Source organism: Amblyomma americanum, chromosome 5 (assembly GCF_052857255.1).
Source record: "Amblyomma americanum isolate KBUSLIRL-KWMA chromosome 5, ASM5285725v1, whole genome shotgun sequence".
Lineage (NCBI taxonomy): Eukaryota > Metazoa > Arthropoda > Arachnida > Ixodida > Ixodidae > Amblyomma > Amblyomma americanum.
In genome coordinates this window covers 19535218-19549681 of record NC_135501.1, presented here as the reverse complement: position 1 = coordinate 19549681, position 14464 = coordinate 19535218, and positions in this window count along the sequence as shown.

The window sequence follows — 14464 nt, the reverse complement described above, 5'->3', positions numbered from 1 at the left end:
GTCAAGTGTACTTTCCTTTGAAATGACTACCGCTGATGCGTCATCAGATTTCCTATCCAGTATTTTTCCATTTTTGTGCCAGACATATTTGAAGTGCTGTTGTTTTGCCCATTCCTTCGTTTTTTTCAGCAGTTCGCGGCTCCTTTTGGTGAGGTTCTCAAGCACATGCATTTTGCTACCTTGATTTGCTATCTTATTCCTGTTTGCCCACCACAGGTCCCGGGTTTTTTTACTTGTGAACCGGCAAATAATAGCTGGAATCTTATCTGATTTCGAGGGCAGCCGATGTATAGTGTCCACGCCATCACAGGTTAGTTCTGGGAGCTCAATCATAGCAGCGATGGCATTTTTTCCAATAAGTCTTCTTTTTCAGATTGAGGTATTCCATGAAGCTGTAGGTTCGCTCGCCTATTCCGCCATTCCAAGTCGTCAAGCTGAGTTACCAGGGATTCAGTAGGTTCTATTCCTTCTAGTTTTTCAACTCTCTTTCTGATTTCTGTGATATCGTGCTCGTTCGTTTGTACACGGTTAACTAAACCAGTCAGTTGATCAGACATAAATTGCACAGCTGTTTCCATATCGTCAACGGTACGTTTCAGCGGCAATAACACTTCAAGTTTTGTGTCAATGGCTTGCAGCATATGCCACATGTTCTGTATGTTTGGCTCTTCTGCAGCTTTCTCAGCCGCATGCGTGCTGGATTTTAGTCCTCTGCATTTAGGACACCTCCAGGTTTTCCGATAGTCTTTTTTAGATTTCAGTGTCGCTTCAGACACACCTGCACATTTGCCTACATGAAACACAGTGTGGCATACGCTGCAAGACACGCCATTTTGATCATCTACCCTTGACTGACACTCCGGACATTCTTTATCATCACCAGCCATTGTAACACACTTGGCAGCAGCAGCGGTCAGACAGCTGACTAACAATAGGCATGCAAGGAAAAATAAAAGGGGTGCACCAACCTGCGATAGTACAGGAAGAGTATATTAAATCGATGTCGCCGTGACCACTGCCGCTGCCAATTTGCCCCGAGATGCCACAGCGCCGCTTTTTATCCACGGTCTGGCGGTGGTAGCGCCGCCAAACGGGTCTATCTCTTCTTCGTCGCTGGCGGTGATGTAGCTTGCGTCGGCGGAAAATCTCGGCGGAATTCTGCGATAGTACAGGAAGAGTATATTAAAACGACGTCTCCGTGACCACTGCCGCTGCCAATGTGCCCCGAGATGCCACAGCGCCGCTTTTTATCCACGCACGGTCTGGCGGTGGTAGCGCCGCCAAACGGGTCTATCTCTTCTTCGTCGCTGACGGTGATGCGGCTTGCGTCGGCGGAAAATCTCGGCGGAATTCTGCGATAGTACAGGAAGAGTATATTAAATCGATGTCGCCGTGACCACTGCCGCTGCCAATCACCATTCACCGAATTGAAGGTTCTCGCAGTTGTGTTCGCTGTGCACAAGTTCCGACCCTACTTATATCGACGCCACTTCACTATTGTCACAGACCATCATCCTCTATGCAGGCTCCTCGGACTTCGCGATCCATCTGGTCGTCTGGCGCGCTGGGCACTGCGCTTGCAAGAATATAACTTTGCTGTCTCGTACAAAAGTGACCGCCGTCACGCTGACGCAGACTGCTTGTCCCGCCACCCATTGCCGACTTCAGTCGCCGATGAAGACTGTTTCGACGGGTGTTTAGCCTCGCTCGCGCCGACCTTCCCCAGTTAGGCGACCTGTCGGTGCGAGCAACGTCGCGACCACTCACTGCAGCCCTTTAGAGAAGCGGCAGAAGGAGGAGTAGATTCAACGCCCTTTACTGTCAAAGATGGCATTTTGTTCAAGAAGAACTACTCCGTTGATGGTGCTGCCCTGCTTTTGGTCGTTCCGAAAAGTCTCCGTCGGCAAGTTTTGCACGCTATGCACGATGACATCACATCTGGACATCTAGGTTTCTGTCGCACTCTGCACCGACTTCGCCAGCGTTTTTATTGGCCGCAAGTTTATAAGAGCACCAAACAGTACGTTGCGACATGTGAAGAATGCCACGATTTAAGCCACGAGCCATCCCGCCGGCCGGTCCTTTGCAGCCCGTCAAACCACCCACTTCCCCTTTTTGAAAAAGTTGGAATTGACCTTCTAGGTCCTTTCCCAAAGTCTTTTGAGGGACGCCGCTGGGTGATTGTGTGTGTAGACTATCTCACCAGATACGTGGAAACCGCCGCTCTCGTTACCGCAAAGGCTGATGCTGTTCCGACGTTTCTCCTACACACTGTTATTCTTCGCCATGGCGCACCCCGTGTTATAATAAGTGATCGTGGAAAGCAATTTACTGCTAATGTCGTTGAAGAAATGCTCCGGCTTTGTGGATCGGACTACCGAATCTCCACACCCTACCACCCGCAGACCAACGGTCTTACCGAACGCACCAACCGCACTCTGACGACAATGTTGTTCTTAGAAAACATAGCGCAAAAAAGGACACGGACGACACAGAAGTGGACAGGACAGGCGCTAGACGACAATGTTGTCCATGTACGTCTCGTCTGATCATCGAAACTGGGAAGCAGTGCTGCCATGCGTGACGTACGCTTACAACACTGCCAATCATGAGGTCACCGGATATTCTCCCTTCTATTTGCTTTATGCCAGAACTCCCCGCGTTTTTCTCGACACAATCTTCCCGTTTTTCCCCAACGAAAACGAGTCGGTTGGCCAGATACTATGCCGTGCCGAAGAAGCCCGTCGTATAACCCGTTTACGTACCCTGGCCTCGCAACGCCGTTCGAAAGAACATTACGACCTGCGTCATCGTGCCGTGACTTACTCTCCAGGAGACTTTGTCTGGCTGTGGACGCCAATCCGCAAAAGAGGGTGGTGTGAGAAGTTCCTGTACAAGTACGATGGCCCCTTTGTCGTGTTGGACCAACTGACTGACGTGAATTACGTCGTCGCCAAAGTGACGACGGATAAACGCCGTTCCCGCAAGACACAAGTTGTTCATGTGGCTCGCTTGAAGCGCTGCCATCGCCGATCTACCTAACTTTCTCGGGGACGAGAATCATCTGCACCCGGGGAAATTTTTACGCCGCGGAGTTCGAGGAAGAAGAGGAGAGAGACGCGCACAGTCTGATCTGGGCTCTGGACCGTCGGCGACCAGCTTTCATCCACCGAGCTTTCACCTGTATTAAAGCCATTTCATCCGCTACAATATATATATATATATATATATATATATATATATATATATATATATATATATATATATATATATATATATATATATATATATATATATATATATATATATATATATATATATATATATATATATAGTGTGTTGTGGTCGTTATGTAGAGCGCGAAAGAGACGCAACGACGACGGAACGAAGCGAGGAAGAGAGAATGCGCTCAAGAGACACCAGAAGAACGCGCCGCACCACTCGAGATGCGTCGTAACGAAGATGCGGCTAGAAGAAGTCATGCCACGTCCCGGAGTGACTTTTCAACTGCGGAAGAGACCGTTTGGAGTTCTCGAGAGCGTCGGAGTGAGACACTGTGTAGACGACGTGCTGAGGAAACGAAGCATTCGCAATTCAACTAGGGTTTACCATAGCTAAACCACAGCCAATTTTTTGTTACAGGCCGGATGGCTCATCGCTATTGGCTACAATATCTCTGATTCTGATTACAATGGGTACTGTACAGATTTGTGTAGAACTACTAGGCTACTTTAACTATCGTATCTATATTGGTAATGACATTGCCCTCTTCGTCTTAACGCACGCATTTGGTTTTTACCTATGTCAGGTTTCGTTTCCACCGCTTTTAGGCTACCTCCTTTCTTTAGAGCGTGCTCGATTCTATCCATATTAATCTTCCTGATGTCGGCTACCTTGAGCTATTTATTAGCTTTAATAACTCTGCTCAGTCTATCCTTTCTGCAGCGTCACACGCCCTCATGCTGTGGCATTTGTTAATCAGATATTTTGTCTCCTACCAGCTAATTTTACTGCGCACTCCTTAGTGATAGCTGTGATATAATCGGTCATTGTACGAGCATTAACTCGTCAACTCAAGTTTATTTTTCTTTTAGTCGAAAAGAAAGGGTCCAGGACTAAAAGCTGTGAAAGACAGTCTAACAAGGCCCTGGCCCCCTACAATAATTTGCAGAGCAACAGCTAGGCGGAAAATCAGCTTAGAAATACGTGCACAATTTTATACATCAAAGAATTTTGTATTAGTTTTCTTTTGTCCGTATGAAAATAAGACACACAGCAAAGCACATAAACAGAAAACAGACACGTCCTAAAAAGTCAGTCTTAAAATGAAAAAAAGATCGTCTTCCTTACTTAAATCCAAATATCTGTTCTGCAGTGGGACACTGAATTCCTGTACTTTCTCTCTTGCTGCTAACTCGTTAACGGACTTCCTCTTCACTAGCTTCTTGTGTTCCCTCTCCAAGTCGAAGCTTAATCGAGACCTTACAAATCTGTGGTCGCTACAGCGCAGCTTTCCAATATCCTTCATATCCTGCCCGATGCCAGTGTGAGCGCAAAGTATTTAGTCAAGTTCATTTTTAATTTCTCCACTGGGATCTCCCACGTCCTATCCTCTAGTCGGTGGAAGAAAGTATTCATGATCCGTAAATGATTTTTCCCCGTCCAACTCTACAACCACTCGTCCATGCTATTTCTTGAGGTTCTGCCATATTCGCCTGCTGAACAGAAAGGGTATAAACTGCGCGAACAAGACGGGACGAGAGGCACACAAATTGACAGACAAAGCGCAGACGATGAACTTCAGCCAGTCTGAGTAGAGCCTCACTCGCCTCCAAGATTTTGATTTCATTATCTTGCACATCCTGCGAGCGTGCCCCCAGGAAGGACCCGGGACGCCAGAGCCCCAGAAGTTGAGGTGGGATCATCTTCCTCCTGAGGTAGTAGGCCAGCACTCGCGACTGGCACGTAGACAGAGCGATCAGGTTCACAAAGAGTGCTTGATCGTTGGTCTTGAGAGGTAAAAAAGAGCCCAGGGGAGAAGAAATATAATGAAGAAGGACGTTCTGGCGGGCTAGTTGGTTCATGATGAACAGAAAGGGTATAAACTGCGCGAACAAGACGGGACGAGAGGCACACAAATCGACAGACAAAGCGCAGACGATGAACTTCAGCCAGCATGAGTTGAGCCTCACTCGCCTCCAAGCTTCTGATTTCATTATCTTGCACATCCTGCCTGGTCTCCGCCCCGCGTCTTGCCTTCCTTGGCATAGAAGTGGCCCATAAGTATAGTGCACTGTGATTTAATGTGCCCTCCAGTACACTGCTGGGCGTAGTCAGGCCGGTGATGATGATTAAGCTTTGCTTCCCCAGTTTTTTTCGCATGCTTTCGTTGACAGTTGCAGTGCGAATTGCTTACTTAAGAAGATGAATCGCATGCCCAATAATGTTTGAAAAATTTATAACAGAATGCCAACATAATCAATATTGCATGGTGGATTTTAATGCCCCCGGAATCCACTGGCCTACCTTAACACTTGTGAAAGAAACCTCCATAAATAGGAAACTACTTTCCTTTTCGCTTTCATTTGACCTTATCCAGGTTACCAAAAAATCTACAAGATGCGATGTTCTGCTCGATTTGGTTTTCGTTAGCTCTAACATTGTTGGAAAGGGCTACAAATGTTACGTCATTGAAGGAATCTCCTACCATAAGGCCGTTCTTGTCTACTTAAATTTTCGACTACTAAACAGAATTTTGGTTTTTTTTCTACATTTCCCGATTTCAATCAAGCTGACGACATTTCCATAACTGACACCCTAGCTGATGGATATGATGAATTTGTTGCACTGAGTTCTACGTGTGATGTTAACACACTGGTGAGCTATTTCGAATCCTTAGTTCAAAAATGTATTCACTGTTTTATTCCTCTCAAAACAAAGAAGCAAAATATGAAAATTCCCTTGATGACACGAGATATATTGCCTCTCACACGGCGAGTACACAGACTTAGGCGTACGAAGCGCTCAGGTAATCAGGCAGCTATGACACGTTTCATCAAAGCGAAAGAAGAGCTTCGATTGAAACTTAACTCCGGTAAGGATTTTTTCTTGTGTGTGCAGCTGCAGGATCTACTAAAGACTAACCCGCGTAAATTTTGGTCATCTGTTTTTCGACGTGATACGACAGCTACTGCAATGAGGATTAACAATGAATCGACTAACAATCCATTTCATATATTAATGCATTTAATAACTACTTCCAATCCGTAATTTCTTGTGACAATAACGTCATCCAGGCAGTCATCACTGCCCGTAGTGCCGTGCCAATCAATGATATTAATACTAGTGAAGAAGGGGTTTTAAACCTAATATTGAAACTTGACATGAAATGTCCGCTGGACCTGATGGTTTCCCGAACTTATTTTGGCAGGATACTCATTATGGACCTGTCGCTACCTCGCGGTCATATTTCGCGAATCTCTAGCTTCCTGTACAGTTCCTTCATCCTGGAAAATGGCTCAAGTTGTTTCGTTATTCAAGAGTGGTGACAAGCAAGCTATCACCAATTATACTCTAATCTCTCTAACCTCTCACGCATGTGAAATTTTAGAGCAGATCATCTACAAACACATCATGGAATACCTGCAATCACATCATTAATTAACGAATGCTCAGCATGGCTTCAGATGCGGTTTCAGCAATTTGACACAACTTAATGAATTCACTAATGATATTTGCAATAACCTTGATGCGGGCAATCAAATAGACGCAATATTCATTGATTTTTCCAAGGCGTTCGATACTGTGATCCACTCGAAACTAATGTATAAACTTAACACCATCCTGAACAACCACCGCCTTCTCAACTGGATTTCAAGTTTTCTTTCTAATCGCTCTCAATTTGAGTCTTTCAACAGAACTAATTCTAGAATAGCAGACGTGCCCTCAGGAGTTCTGCAGGAGTCTCTATTGGGTCCCTTGCTTTTCATGATTTTTATAAATGACTTACCTTGTGACATAACCTCTAACCTACGTCTGCATGCTGTTGACTGCGTGTTATAACACAAAATTACATGCCTTGATGACCACTTACTCCTGCAGAAATCATTCTCAGAATTTAGCTCTTGGTGCGACACATGGGAAATGACGATTAACATCCGCAAAACCGTTGTAATGACCTTCACTATTAGAATGGCACCTGCCGTGTTTACTTCCAAAATTAAAAATACCCCACTCCAGAGTGTGAATCCGTACAAATACCTTGGTCTTCTTTTTACACCCAACATGTCATGGCCCAAACATAGAGAATCAATAACCTCAAAGGCACTTCAAAAGTTAGGAAACCTGCGTCGCACAATAAAAGCTGCTCCTAGAGATACGAAACTACTAAAGTATAAGTCGCTAATCCGTCCACTACTTGAATACGCCTCTCCTGTCTGGAACCCGCATAAACAACGCGAAATTAACCAACTCGAGGCAGTCCAAAAAAAGCCATTCGTTTCATATACCACAGGTTTGGTAGGGATTTCTCGCCTTCCACAGCACTTTCATCACTGGGCCTGCAACAGCTCTCACCTCGACCAAGGGCTGAGTTTAAAATTTCTGCATTGTGTTATTAACTCTTCTTGCCGGACCTCTGCACATGATTATCTAATCCCAGCTAAACCATCTAAAACGTCTAGAAGTAAACAGAGCCTAAACATCACTTCTTATTTTGCCCGCACGGACACTTTTAAGCACAGTTTCTTTTTTTGTGTAATCGAATGCTGGAAGTCTTTACCAGGGTTTACGCGCTCTCTTCCCTTAAAACTGTTTTTAGAGGCTATTGAATAGTTCTGACTTTTCTTGCATTTTTTATGCTCGTAATGACTCTGCTCATCGCCATTGTTGTGCTCCTTGTTTCTCTGCGTTGTTTTGTTGGAGACCCACCACTGCAATAGCCCAATAGGGCTGCAGTATGTACAAATAAATAAATAAATAAATATGCTTCTTTCGGAAACCACTTCTAGTTGACCCCTTGATTTCAAGTTACAGCCGACAATTCCTTTACTCTCGGCATCTGCTCTATAGAGGGAGCACCGTCTTCCACCATCACTCTGTGTATACGTTTTAATGGTTGTTTGTGGCACCCCTTTTGTGTGCCTCCATTTTACTTATGTTCCCTTATTCGCTGATTATGATGTTATTCAGTCTATTCACTGTACCATACATGGAGAAGCAGTCAGTGCTGTTATTGACGCAGTTTCGGGCTGGTGCGATCACTGGGACATGAAAGTTTTGAAACGTATGACATTAAAACCGACTTTAAGTGAATCGTTTGTAAAGAATGTCCCCTCCTGATAACATCGCTGCAAAGTTCTGCCTGATATATCAGATAAACAGTTTCACATAACTTGAGCTGTAGTCAAATATAGATTGAGTTGGTGCACCCACACTGATATATTTTCTGTCTTGGCGCGCCGATGACTAGGTGTTATAAGGCACAGCAAAAGACAGGAATTTATTGAGTTGGTCCACAGGCGCTGATATAACTTGTGCCTCGGCGCGTCGAAGGCTAGCCTAACAAGGCACAAGCTGAAGTCCTCCACTCGCATTGCTTAATGGCCATGTTACTGCACGCTAATCGTATCTCGTTTGGAATATGCTTTGTAGTTTTGCGATAGCTTTACTAACAAAAATATTAGAAACTCAAGCAAATGCAGACTTGTAGTTCCTTTTATATATAATTGCTGCGACCGGCTTGTTTCACCACCTGAGCTAATGGCACAGAAAAGCATCAAATCATTAGAATGCCTTACAAATCTAGCCAGAATGAAACTGCTTTTTCTTCTGTACTACGTCCTCCTTCGCCACATCTCTACAACATACTTGTAGCCCTCAGTTTTCAGAACCACAAGGCACCACTATTTGCATGAAACACTCCTTTTCTCGCCTTCGCTAAAATCTTCAATTGTTAATTGTTTTCCTGGCTACGTAACCGAATGTAACCAGCTACTTACTAATGTATTTGTTGCTGAGGATGTACTTCATGTAAATCAACAGGTATTTATGACGTAAATGTTTTAATGAATTCAAGAGTTCGATGAAAACTCGTCTTGTCGGGTTGAATCATAAAAAGTGACATTGAAGACGCCGACCACAACAAAGAAAAGAACACACAAAAGACGTTTCGGCTCCCATACGGGAGCCTTGGTCACAGTAAAAAACGAGAAGCGGGTGCGCGAGCTTATGTATGCTTTAAAAATGTTTTAATTTTGCTACAAGGTTCTTTTTGCTTAGTTTTGCTTTTGTTAATTGCTTTGCTCCTGTTTGCTCCATTTGCATGCATTTATTAGCGCTGTCTAATGCATGTTACCTGTGCCTTTAGCCAGCTGGTAGTGCCGTACATTGACCTGAACTATCTAGTGACGAAATCAATAAATGCGATTTTCTCTTTAAGCTGGCTTTTTCTCAGTCGCTGCACTGGTCATCGGTATCGCTGGGCATGAAACGCCGTGCGGGGCTGTTTTGCACAGCTCAGTGCTTGGCACATGCGCGGGGGACATGACTGGACGGTAGTATAGAAGACAAGGACAAGCGAGGGACAAGTAGGCAGTACTTTTGTTTTAATCACCATTGGTATAGTTTGAGAAAACGAGCTGTAGTGCGCATTAATTTCCTAACAGACTTGGAAGAGCCTGCGTTGTCACGCGTCTACTTTCATTTCTGGCTCCTTACGAGTCCAGCTTGTCGTGTGTTCTCTGGGACTGTGTCTCCCATTTAAAGCGCTTTGCTTCACTACCAGTGTAAGGAGACGCTATTTCTTTACCCAACGGATGAAACAGAAATCTATCGCACATTTATAAATTTGAAAAACACCAATGCCAGCGATATTGACGGCTTTCAAATAAAGGCAGTGAAATACGTTATCGATATTATTGCGCCGCATCTAGTATACATATTCAATCTGGCTCTTACATCTGGATGTTTCCCGGATAGGATGAAAATCGCTTAAGTTTCAGTTCTTTTTAAGGAGGGCGATAAAAACGATGTTAACAACTATAGACCCGTCTCAGTGCTTCCTGTATTTTCTAAGGGTTTAGAGAAGATTATTCTTTTGCGCATGAACAGCTTTTTCGTTAAACATAACATGCTTTCAGATGCTCAACACGGCTTTCGGAAAGGCAGGTCAACGGAAACTGCACTATTAACTCAGAAGGAATTAATAATCTCTAATATTGATGAAAGCAGACTTACCCTCAGAATTTTCATTGACTACAGCAAAGCATTTGATCGCCTAAACCATGAAATATTACTAGACAAACTGTTCAGTTATGGTGTCCGAGGAGTTGGTTTCGCTTTACTTAAATCTTTTCTTTTGAATCGTCAGCAGCACGTCTCTATCGCTGAAAGTGACTCATCCCACAGATTACTAACTTCCGGCGTGCCACAAGGAAGTATTTTAGGGCCGTTTCTTTTCAACATCTATGTGAACGATATCGTGCAAAAGGAAAGCAATGCAATATACGTGCTCTACGCAGATGACACGAGCATCTTTTTCACCGGTAAAAATGTAGACGAACTATTAATAGAAGCCAAAAAAGAGCTTGCAATAATTTGGGATTGGTCAAGTAAGAACTGTTTAAAAATAAATGGCAATAAATCTAAGGCCATGTTATTCATGGCCAGAGGGAAGCAAGCACAGATAGAAGAAAGGTTGGTTCTTGGAGGTGCACCCATAGAAATTGTTAAGAAACATAAAATTCTTGGCGTGACCTTTGCTGCTGACATGTCGTGGAATCGTCACGTTCAATCATTATCAAGGACACTATCTACGTCAGTCGGCGCACTAGCACGGTGCCGTCATTTTCTTCCAGATAGAGCAAAACTTCAAATTTATCATGCACTGTTTTCCTCTCACATAAACTACTGTACACTGGTTTGGGCCACAACCACACAAACAAATATTCAAACACTGCTCCTTCTTCAAAAGAAAGCACTTCGTTGCATTGCAAATTTGTCCTATTTACATTCATCTGCACCATTGTTCACACGGTATAACATAATAAGTGTCGGAAAAATTTACGACTTCCGTCTACTGTACTCATACTTATTTTCCGATGAAAAGTTTAAGAGCCTCATAAAATTCCTTTCGCATTTGCAGAAACAGAAAAGTGATTGTCGCACCCGTGGATCTGAGACATGGCTGATACCACGCAGACGTACAAATTATATGCTACAGTCGCTCACGCACAAGTTGCCGTGCTTGCTTAACAAATTACTGTCTGCAAATTTTGACTTAAGCGCATGTAATAGAAAACAGACACGTGAAATTATTTTTTCATCCCAGTTTTTGTGCAGCTAATCGTATTCTATGTATTTTCATTGCCTTTATGTTTTTCGTACTGTCTACTTTCTTGTGCTGTGTTTTAATGTGTTTCGAATGTGTTCCGATGAGTCAATTTCTGTGAAAGTGTAACTGAACATGTGTTCAGAATTTTGTGTTGGCTATATGCTGCTGCCTTGTACGGGCATCAGGCACCCTCAAGCTGCCAATGGCAGCTTTTCTGCCTGATGACCCCCAACGAGTCGTTGGAAATAAAGTTTTGAATTTGAATTTGAATTCCAAAGCATTTTTTAGTTTGCGACAGGTGGAAACGTAAGTACAAAGTAATTATTTTGCTACCATTCACTAAAAAAAATGTTTCTTGGGGTTTAAAAAGGAAATTGCCCCACACATAAAATAACGTCCCAGTTCATGTGGTTTCACGATGTGAGCGAAAAAATGATATAATTATCACCGCCATAAAGCCAAATATCACGAGTCAATGCTATGCGGCCTGGTTTTGGCCCGTCGCTTGTATGGCACGCGAAGAAACGCCAACGTTATCATAATCTTCCCCCAACAGCGATTACAGAAGAACGAACAATCATTCAGTGCGTGTTCGATCTGTAGCTACGGTTCCCGTATATAGTTCTCCGTACAGCTCGTTTACTTCGTAGAGCTCCCGCGAATGTCTATTTCACATTTCTCCACCTTTCTTAAGAACAGCATACTACAAGACACGGGCGTTAAAAGGACAAGCGACACACGAGCGCAGGTTTCCAACCTCGCCTGTCTCCTGTTGGTACCTTGCACTGAGCTTGAATTCTCCAGACGTGGCTCGCCATCTAGCAAAAACTGCTCTCTTAGTTGTGGAAACGTAACTTACCATAGATCTCACCACAGCGTTCACGCTTCTTCCCATTGTGTGACGTACGTGTCTAAAACAGCGTTTTGACAGCAGACCCGGATCCACTGGCTTGTGGGGAAACTGGCGCTCTCTCGCGCGGATATGCGAGCACGCCCGCTCACTAGCTCTGTGCCGTTCCTGCCCCTTGACTTTTGCACGCACAAAGGCCCACAGCAGCACCTTCTCTGCGGCGACCGGGCGCTAGCCTGAAGCCCTTTTCTCGTTACGGGTCTCTTATTGCGCTTTTTCTAACATTTTTCTTTCTGACCGCTTAATAACTCATGCGGAGCAGGAAGAGAATTAACAACTCTATGCCGGAGGCGAAGTTGTGCAGGCAAAAAAATCCTGGTGAACTTTATCAAAGAAAAGCGTGCGGACCCGCGAAGCACGAAATGAATAAATACCGGGAAGTGCAAGCTGTGTGATGGAGTTACTCCCTTTCCCCGACTGCTTATGACTTCGTCTCGCGTCGAGCCCCTTGACATGAAGAGCCCTTCTATGTTAACGACCCGGCAAAAATTTCTACGCTCATATTCTAAAGCGAACATCTGGACAGGTGTCCTTTGTGACTGTTCCAGTCAAATTTTTAAGATCTGCATGGACCCTGTAATGTAAGATTATTTTCAAAAAATTGTAGCTTGCCACCGATTAGGACGACATCTCCCGGAGCATCCTTAGAAGCTACCGCGCTGGCGTATATTGGGCAATCTGTTCGAGCCTTCTCATTGGGCAAGTCGAAATGACGTACGCGGTGGGTAGTGCGGTACGGTGCAGCCATAATCTGTTTTCGCTATTTTTTGTTGTCGTGTATTGAGTCGAGAAGAAAAGGGAAGAGCATCATTTCAATTCGTGATATATTTGGCGTTCATTCAGCACGCCTACAATTTTTTCGGCGCGCTGACAAGAGAAAGAAAGCAATCGCTAGTGCGCTTTTCCTGGATTTAATATACCAGGTTTTTTAGGAAAGATCACCACTAATATTTTGAAATATCGTTTTAGAGGCAGAAATGGCCTTACGGCGTAGTAATGCGAACTTTGGCTTACGTCAGGAAACAGGTGGATTAGCCTACCAGTGAAGTGCATAACTTAATTCTAATAACGATATTTTCCACTACTGAAGATAGGCACCTCACTGTAAATTAAATTTTGTAGCGCGCCGTCAGGTTTTACTGTGTCGTGGAGGCAAAGGGGCCAACTGGAGGCAAGTCGCATACCAGGATTGACACATCGTTCGATCTTTTTGCAGACGGCTTGAGTGACCTGCAAGACTCGGCAAACATTTTCGGAAAAGGGACGGAGGCTGTATGCGGCTCACGTTTAGCACTGAAAAGTCCGAACTCATGGTTTATAATGATGAGCCCGGTATAATCACGCTAAAAAACTTAGTTACATATATTCAAAACTTACATGCATCTTGGTATATAAATAAATAATGTCAAAGACTATGGAGACCAATAGGAAGAAATTGCAAACAAAACAGAAAGAAACGTAGCTTTCATGAACAATAGCGCACTCGGAGATATAACAAATATGAAGTTACTCGGGGAGTTCGGGGAGTCTAGAATGGCGCAAACGTACCCGGCTTGACGTCTGCAAACGGTGCGTTGTGCGTGGGATCTGCTGCAAATTTGGCACTTGAAGTAAAGTAGAGGATAGCCGGTAGGCTTGGCTTGGGGGAATAGAGAAACACTACTAGTGAAGCAGATCAAAGTTACATCCGGTGGTCAACATTCTAAGCGCGTGAGGCAAAAAAGAAGGTGCAGTATTATTATTATTTATTAATACTGTAAGCCTTGACAGGCTCATGCAGGAGTAGCAACAAAACACACATTTCTAGCAATACTATACATTCAAACAATACATCTAAATGTGAATAAAATACAAAAATAAACAGTGCAGAATTACAAAAAAGAGTACACGTTATTCGCATCCAATTAGCAAAAGGAACTACGAGCGGCATTCACAGGAAAATGTACGCTGCTTTTTGGCCACAATAAATGCTTTTTACAAAGACGCATCCTGCACCTGAAAGAAGGTTTCAATCTTAGTTACAAATGCATCAGCAGATACCGAGGTCACAAAGTCACGCGGCAGTTTATTCCATAATTTTATGACTGAAGGAAAGAAAGAATAGTTGAATGTGTCACAGTGGGATATGAATGGCCTGATACTCTTGTCGTTGTTTTTTCTGACTGAGCCCGGGTATAGCGGTTTTAGGTACTCGTGTTTGTTGATATGAATGCAGTCATGAT